Genomic DNA, 8,486 nt, shown 5'->3' with positions numbered 1-8,486 from the left:
AAATCATGTTAGACAGAACTATGAGGTTGACTGGAAAGAGACTAGTTTTTAACTAAAGGCATTCTCTGTTTCTTTTATTTGCTGTTTGGTTTTGAACCTTCGTGGTGCATTTCACTCTCGTTTTTAGACGTTTTACTGTGATTGAAAGGACTGGATTTTACTTAGTAAGGCTTATGTGTCTTAGGTGATTCCAGGAGCCAGATGTATATCACTTAACATCACAAGACTAGTGATAAGTACCCTGGTCTCTCCTATCTTTAAAGGAGGTGGGAGCTGAAAGCACCATTTAAGGTGCTGTAAGAAATTACAGCAGTGTAAATTCTTAAGCTTCTTTAAGCACTTACTTGATGTGAACTAGTCCCCATCGATATCTATTCAAAGGTTCTCTCTTTCCTCATGGAATGCAGGCTTCAAGCATCCATAACTCTCTTAATTTCTGTTGCATTTTGCATTTAAAATACGTATATTCCACCCTAAGCATTGCATGTTGTGTTTCATAGCTAACCCTTCTGATGCCTGTGGAGGCACATTGGCACATGGTTATAATTCTTTTTTCCAGGAAGCAGTTTTTGAAAACTGCAACTTCATTCAAGACAGGTGAATTGAATTGGTTTGTGTTAAACTTTTGAAAGAAGGAAATAATGCTCTCAGGGAAAATACCGAACCTGTGAGGTTTTCAGTGCTAAAGGTACTAAATCTATAAAATGAACTGTCGTCTTCTCAGCCTTACACCTGACCATGCAGATATCTGCAGGGGGAGTGACTGCCAGCAGTCACAATGTAATACCCTTTCCTGAAGGTGTAAATGATACAAACGGAGTATTTGTGTGTTTGCTGCGTAACTGTATTGGTAGTGGATGCAGAGGTTCTGCCTGATGTAAGAGGACTGGAGCATCTCCCCTGTGAAGACAGGCTGAGGAAGTTGGGGCTGTTGAGTCTGGAGAAGAGAAGGTTGTGTGGAGACCTCATAGTAGCCTATCAGTATCTGAAGGGGCTACGAGTGAGCTGGAGAGCGACTCTGTTAGGAACTGCAGTGACAGGACAAGGGATAATGGGTTCAAATTGAAAGGGGAAATTTAGGCTAGATATTAGGAAAACGTTTTTTACTGTGAGTGTAGTGAGACACTGGCACAGGTTGCCCAGGGAGGTAGTGGATGCCTCAACCCTGGCAGTGTTCAAGGCTAGGTTGGATGAAGCCTTGAGCAACCTGGTCTAGTGGTGAGGTGTCCCTGCCCATGGCAGGTGTGGTTGGGGCTAGATGATCCATTCCAACCCCTAAAATTCTATGATTCTATGATAAAAAGATACTAGGTTAGTTGTGTTTTCACCAGTAAGAAGAGGTAATGTGAAAGGAAAGGATTTGTCATATCTGTTTAAGCCCATTTGGGTGTTACTAGGTGTGGATCTGGAGTAACGCAATGGTAAGAACCAATCTATAAGTGAAGTAGAAGGTGCAGAAAAAGTAGTGATTCAAGGTACCCAATGTTTACTTTTTGAAGTGTTCTGTGGTAGAACAGACTAATATTGAAATTTTACCCTTCTCTGTGAAAAATGGCAACTGTAGTGTATGTGTGAATCCTGCTTGTGTACTATGACTTCGTCTGTAGGACAGAATACATTGTGGAACTTCCAGAGGCAACACTGGAGACAAAGTCAAGGCTTTTCTGGCTTTGTGGCTTTGAATTGCTGGAGTAAATTTACATGACTCCGGGTGCATTTTCAATGCAATATGCTTTTCTACATATATTAACATTCATTATGCTGTTTGCCTTGGTGTGGTTTGCCTAGAAGGCTCATATTTTAGTCTTTCAGTTATTCACTGTGGTTACACCTGAAATACCTTTGTCTTTTTACTAGCTCAGGCCATTACATACTGGAACAATAGTTATTTTGCAATCAGAATTCTGACTGTAATTCTATGTAATTATGGCGCAAAGGAAGGAAAAATAAACCAACTGTATTAGAAGTTCAGTACTAAAGGGAACATGTCAAAAGAGCCATCCAGCTCTCTTCACACTGCAGATAAAGGAAGAAAGATGGCCTTGAATTATGGTCCTAGGCTGGAACTCATGAGAGAAGATGTAATTTTTTTCTCAGTTCTGTGATAAACTTCTTGTTTGGTCTTTGAAAAATGCCTCAGGCTCCCTTTCTTGTGGAAAGCATCACCTCATCCCTAAGATGCTTGAGTAACGACCTCTTTTCATCCTCTTACCATGTGAAGTAGGCCAAGCCTGAGCTGCTGCTAGTTGTCAGTGAACTATGCGAGTATTGGGGAGTCCATGGTTTGTGCTGGAGTCATGGTGGTGCAAGCTGGTTTTAAGAAAGAGTTTGAGTTATGACCTGAGTCATAAATATTATCTCGCTACAAAACAGTACTGACTAATTTGCACCATTATGATTTCTGAATCATACTGAAGTGGTTCAGAAGACCTGGGGTTTTTGTTTTGTTGTTTTGGTTTTTTTTATCCTTGCCTTTGGAATTGTTTAGGAGAAAGTTTTATCTCTCCACAGTTTTTTTTTCAAAGCCTGGTTTATCATCATGAAAGAATGATTCTGGGCTGGGCATAAAAATTTTTGCTGCTAGCATCATTCAAAAATGAATATTCAGCAGTGGCAAACATATCATTTGAGGGTTACTTTTCAACACTGTTGAATGGAATATACTGATGGCCTTATGCTTGTTAGATCTTTTACAGAGCATTTGGTTGGAAGACCTGGTGTTGCCCAGGGCTCCATACTGGGCCCAGTTTTGCTCAATTTATTCATCAATTCTGAGCCATGTGCTCTACGGTGGCCCTGCTCAAGTAGGGTGATTGGACCAGATGACCCATTGTGGTCCCTTCCAACCCAACTGATTCTGTGATTCTGTGAAGACAGGAACCTGTTCACCCAAACAGGTGAGGAACAAAATTTAAAACATTAGAGACTGAAAAGGGAATAAAAATGCCTGATGAATGGTGTGCAATGGTCTTCACTGCTTGTTGTGTTTTATACAGTCTAAGACAGAGAATGCAAATGTGCTACTGCTTTGAACAGCTGCAAGAGCAGCTCTGAGATGCTGCAGTTGCAAAGGGTCACTATATATTAGGCTCCTTCTTAAGACATAGCTAAATTTGTGCATAGCATCTACTTTTGTGTAACATTTTTTTATCAAACAAGCCTTGATTTTATTTTAAGTTCTGTTTTCAGTAGTTTCTTGTGACAGTATATTTATGCTTCATGTACTTGTTTCAGAGAACATTGTGATTTTTATTTTTTTTTAAATGACAAGTGTTACATTGACTTGAGTATCTGGATTGCATTCAATGCATATTTGCCATTGTTAAGAAGGTAAAATCTGTTCACAAATTAAAAATGAACTGCTGCTGTATTGTCACATACATATGCTATAAAGACAAAGCATTTGGTGGTGGGACTTAGAAATATTTTCTGCAGCCCAGGGTGTAGAGTGGTAGTTGATGGGTTTGATCTTAGCAGATGAAGGCAGAACTTAGAATTCTTTCTGTATCTGCTATTCCTGTGGTTTTGGAGAGTGAAGTTTCAGGCTGAGAATTGCCTGGCCAGGAGCTGTAGATTCCAGTTAGGCACAGGGTGATGCAATGCTGCTCACCATTGCAATAAGCTGTCAAAAAATGACAGGTGACACAAGTAGAGAGACAGCAGTCAATCCAGCCAGAGTGAAAAGCAGAGCAGGCATTTGGGAGATTGCCAGACTACTTCATAGCTGACTCAATTGCACAACCATTATAGTACCATAGTTTACCAAGTGATAAATTAACTGATAAGTTTAACAGGTGTGAAAACAGCAAAGTACTTTGACCATTCTTTTATGCTGTGGCTTTATGTATCAGGCATGGAGATTTATTCAGCAGGTATTTATTTTAACGATGAAGTGTCCCCAAGACTGGGGTAGGTAGAGGTCTTTGTCATTTCCCAACATCTGGCCTGTGGGGAGCTGGGTAGGTTAAGAAGATCCAGGGTTCAGAGGGAGGCTTTGTCAACTTAAAACAGACACAGACTTCAAGCTGAGAACATTGACTCAATGCCTGTCCTCTTTATGTTGAGATATGGGATTAACTTGGTCAAGCGCTTGTCCTAGTAGCTGTCTGTAGACTGATGGATGTCTAGTTGTAGCTGTCTGTAGACTGATGGATGTCTGGACTGTGGACCTGTGGACTTATAGGCAAGTGCAAAGAGGCCTTGGACCTCAGTATAAGATAGACAGAAGTAATCTGTAATCAGTTCATGGTTTGAGACAAGTAACACAACAGGGGCATCTTGTCTGGATGAGTACAGAGGAGCAGTGAGTACAAAACACAAGTGCATAAAGTTGGGTAATTTGCAATGAAGCATGGAATAGCAAGAACGGACTTCTAAATGCAATACTTCTCCCAGGGTGGGACTACATGAGCTTTTGTTTTACTATCAGAGAAATCATTCTGAATCCTTATAAATCAGTTCCCATAGTGAAAGTAGGCTAAAAAGATAGGTGATTCAACATAGTAATTCCACAAAACCCCAGAACGTTTTTGTCTCAAGGACAAAGTTAATTAAGTTAACCCACAAGGACAGTTACATTTAAAAGATTCAGGACCCAGCAATTTTTTCAGAAGGTCATCTCTGCTTCAAAACATAATTTTGCTTCTTTTGGAAAAGAACTTTAAAATGAAATTTCAGGATTCAAGAACTGAAAGACAAAGATTATTCTTTTAATAAGACCATTCTTGTTTTAACTTTAAAGCTAGTCTCATGCTATTGTGGAGTCTGCCACAGTTTACTGGCAATCTTAAAATAATAGAGGCATGATAAGTGTCCTGGAACATTGTCTGAGAGTAATTCCATCTGACAAAAACATGCTACAATAACAGTAATTTCTACTGGCTTCAATTTCTACTTTTAGTTGACAAGTAATTGGCCAAAGCTACCACATTTTCCATTTTAAAAGATTTTTCTTTGTAAAGAACCAAAATGTTGGAAGAATTTCAGCCAAAATCTATTTAGAGGGGATGACAATTACCTACATTGATAACACATTTGTTTTGTGTATCTGTGGGAGCCAAATATTACTGTCATCTAATTTACATGATCAGTTAGGATATTTTCTTCTGAATAATCCAAGTTACAGAGTAAGAAGTACCTTTGCAACAGCTTAAATTCAGATATTGTGAAATTAGTCTCCAAAGCAACAACTTAGCCCAAGAAAAGCTTCAAATTAAGACTCCTTTTGTAAGGAGATTTGTACGGTTGTGTCTCCTTATGTAATGATGATATCTTAATCTAATGTAATCTCCTAAAGCCTATGCAGTTCTTGCATGTAAAGTACAGGCCAGACAGGAAGACCTTTCATGAAATAAGAGCACTACTATGGCCCCATGATTCAGATGAGAGTCTTAAAAAAATGAAATCTTTGCTTACCTTAGAATTTTCAGAGGAGAAACCATTTCTAACATAAGCAGAAATAAGATCATAAACTGGCATTTCTATCTCTAATCTCCCATAGAAATAAAACTAGTGTACTTTGGCAGGCTTACTGGTTATAAGAGTATACCCAGTTCTCTGCAGAGCTATAAGGGCTCTGTATAGCAGCAGGAGGAGCTGTTGAATGTGAAGCCTGATCAAGTCATGAGACGTGTTCGTGATTCAGAATGTCTTCTTCATAATCTTCAGTGAGAGGACGTCACTGCTGCAGGTGGTAGAACACGTGGGATGTTTCTGCCTGTGGAGGGGTGGGTCATGTTTGATAGGTTGTCTTCTTCATAGTCTTCATTGAGAGGAAGTCACTGCTGCAGGTGATAGAATACATGGGATGTTTCTGTCAGTGAGAGGTGGGTTTCCTTCTGGCGGAGGGAGGAAAAATGAATCTTACCCTTGTTTTGCTGTCTGTTGTGTCAAGTTTTCACAAGTTTTGTAACGGAGTAATCACCCAGCTGGTAGCTTTAGAATCAGGTTTTAACTTCATTGCTTGTTTTGACATCTGAATTTAGGTACGTGCCAAGTGTTACATCAAACCTGATTAGTGATTTAGCACTGTTTCTCTCAATGATTAATCCTGGTTGCTTTGCAGACACTAAAAACTGCCCAGGATGAGTTTACAATCCTAAAAGCATGAAGTTTCAGAGTTAATCCAAACTATTAGTATTGCAGATGTTTTTCTCATGCTACTAGGATATGTCTCTAAGCCTTTTTTTTTTTTTTTTTGAGGATATCAGTCTCTTTGCTTTCATCTCTTAAGGAAACTTCCAAGTCATAAGCAGCTCTAGTGAGCTGTCAGGTGCCCTGTTTGACTCCCTGTACACCCCATTCATCCACAGTATAACCAGGTTCCTTACTGGTTCAACCCTAGGTTTCCCTTAGCAGAGTCTTAGTCATCGAGTTCCACAAAGCAGTTTATTCACGGTGCAATAACACAGCAACAGCCCAGCTGGATGCCTCCGAGGAGGGACCCTCCTCTAAGGCCCCCTGGGCTTTTATACCCTCACAGTCTACCTGCACATAATTCTCCCTCTTCCTCCTGAATCTTCTGATCTTGTAGCCTTTCTGTGTCCATTCTCGTTGCTGGCACACCCGTCTTCATCTCCTTTGTTATCGGAAAGGTCAGCAACTCCCAGCTCCTGCTGTATCTCCCAGCATCCATTCACCTGGCTAGCACCACCCATTCTCATGCCCTTTTGTTATCTCAAAGGTTGGTAGTTCATGGCCTCTTGTCTCTGGCTTCTCACTTGCTCTGTCACCATTGCAATCTACATCTCAATCTGCAGCTTGAAAGCAGAATCACCTGGACCAGATGTATTCCTCAACACATCATACTCCAATGAGAAAACGAAACAAGTGAATTACAGTGTACTTTCTAAGTTTCTTCTTTTGTCTGATTCATTTGACCAAACAAAAAGTCACGGAGCTTTTTCAGTCAAGGTCTCACAGACACATGATATAAATGAAACTTTTCTGTAGTAGATGTGTTATGTACCTGTTGCTGAGTTGTAGCTTAGAGTTTTGGGGGTGGTGATTTGTTTGCATAGGTTTTGTCTTGTTTTGTTTTCTTTTGTTTGTTTGTTTCTGGAAAGAACAAGTTCAGTTTTCACATAGCTTTCTTGAGGTGTAACTAATCCCATGTTTTTAAAAATTGTTGCTCTTTCTCAGACTTTTCTTTGCTTTCTGTTATTTATGAAATGTGCTTATGAAACACAAGACGCACAAGGAACATAATATTCTGTCTTCTCTGCTGCTTAACGTTAATGTCTCCTGACTTGTGCCAGAGGCAGAGTGAAAGGCAGGAGTCTGCACTGATTTTGAAATCATTCCTCCAGGAGGTAACAACTATTTTAAAACCCATTTGTGGCTGAGTTGTCTTCAACAGTTCTTTGCAGTAAATTTCTTCACACTTCGCTTTTAAATTTCATCTGTTACTATGCTGCTCAGTTATTTTTGTACTAAATGCTCTGGAGACTTTTCTGTACCCTTTTTGTGTCCCAGTAAATGCAGAAATCATCTCTGTTTTAAGAACCAAAAGTCTGATTGTTTCTGTGATGTGTAAAAGTGGGATAGAAAGTGAGTATCTTCTAATGGAAAGTAAGGTCTCTTACTCCTGTCATGTCATGTTAGTTATATCCTCCTGATAGCCACTGAGCCCTTTGTACTCTGAATAGTTGCACAGAAAATAGTGCACTGCTGGGGCACTGTGTCCTGACTGACCTCTTGGAGATCTCACATGCGAATAATGTAATAGGGGATTTATGCCATGATTCTTTGCTAGTATCTTTTTCTGTAAGGGAAAGTTCAGTGGATAATGACTAGCTGGAAGCAAGGTTCTGTTTGAGCCATATGTTCAGTGTATGATCCTGGCAGTCTCCTGAACTTTGGTGATTTATTTGGAGAGCAAGGGAAATACATCTGATCTCTTAATGAGACAGCTTAGAAGACTGCAATGAAAAAAATTCTCAATAAAAAATACAATGGTATTTTGCTCCCTCTTCAGGTCCTCTGTGGGAAACAACTGAATAATCCCTCATTTAATTAAGCAGTTAAAAAAAAACCCCAATGAATGCTCGTGTGCTGTTTCTGCTTCTCTAATCCCCACTTGCTGCAGCTCCTTAAGATATTCATTGAACCAATATTAGCTGTTCCTGAAAAAGCTGTTCCAGTATTATGTTCTTGAAATCTGTGTAGCAGCAATATTAATGTCAGCACACAGAAAATAGCGATTTAAGCGTATTCTTTGCATTCTTTTTGCAAAGCCAGTTGATAATCCTGAGATAGCTTTCCTCTAAAGTTTCCTTTGCTGCTTTCTTGTTTTCAAAAAGCTTTGTAAAAATTATTTAAGATATTAAAAAATATTGTATTGGGGGACTTTTTTGTTTGGTTGGTTTTTGTTCACACTCTCCAGTAATTTAAAACAGCTCAGTGAGTGCAACACAGCAGCAGAGCTGTCCTGTCCCTAGCTCTTGCTCTTAACTGTTTTTATAACCGCCAAGGTAATAACATTATTA

Source organism: Acanthisitta chloris, unplaced genomic scaffold (assembly GCF_000695815.1).
Source record: "Acanthisitta chloris isolate BGI_N310 unplaced genomic scaffold, ASM69581v1 scaffold11831, whole genome shotgun sequence".
In the NCBI taxonomy this organism is placed as follows: domain Eukaryota; kingdom Metazoa; phylum Chordata; class Aves; order Passeriformes; family Acanthisittidae; genus Acanthisitta; species Acanthisitta chloris.
The sequence above is the reverse complement of the archived record's forward strand: the minus strand, read 5'-3'. Positions refer to the sequence as shown.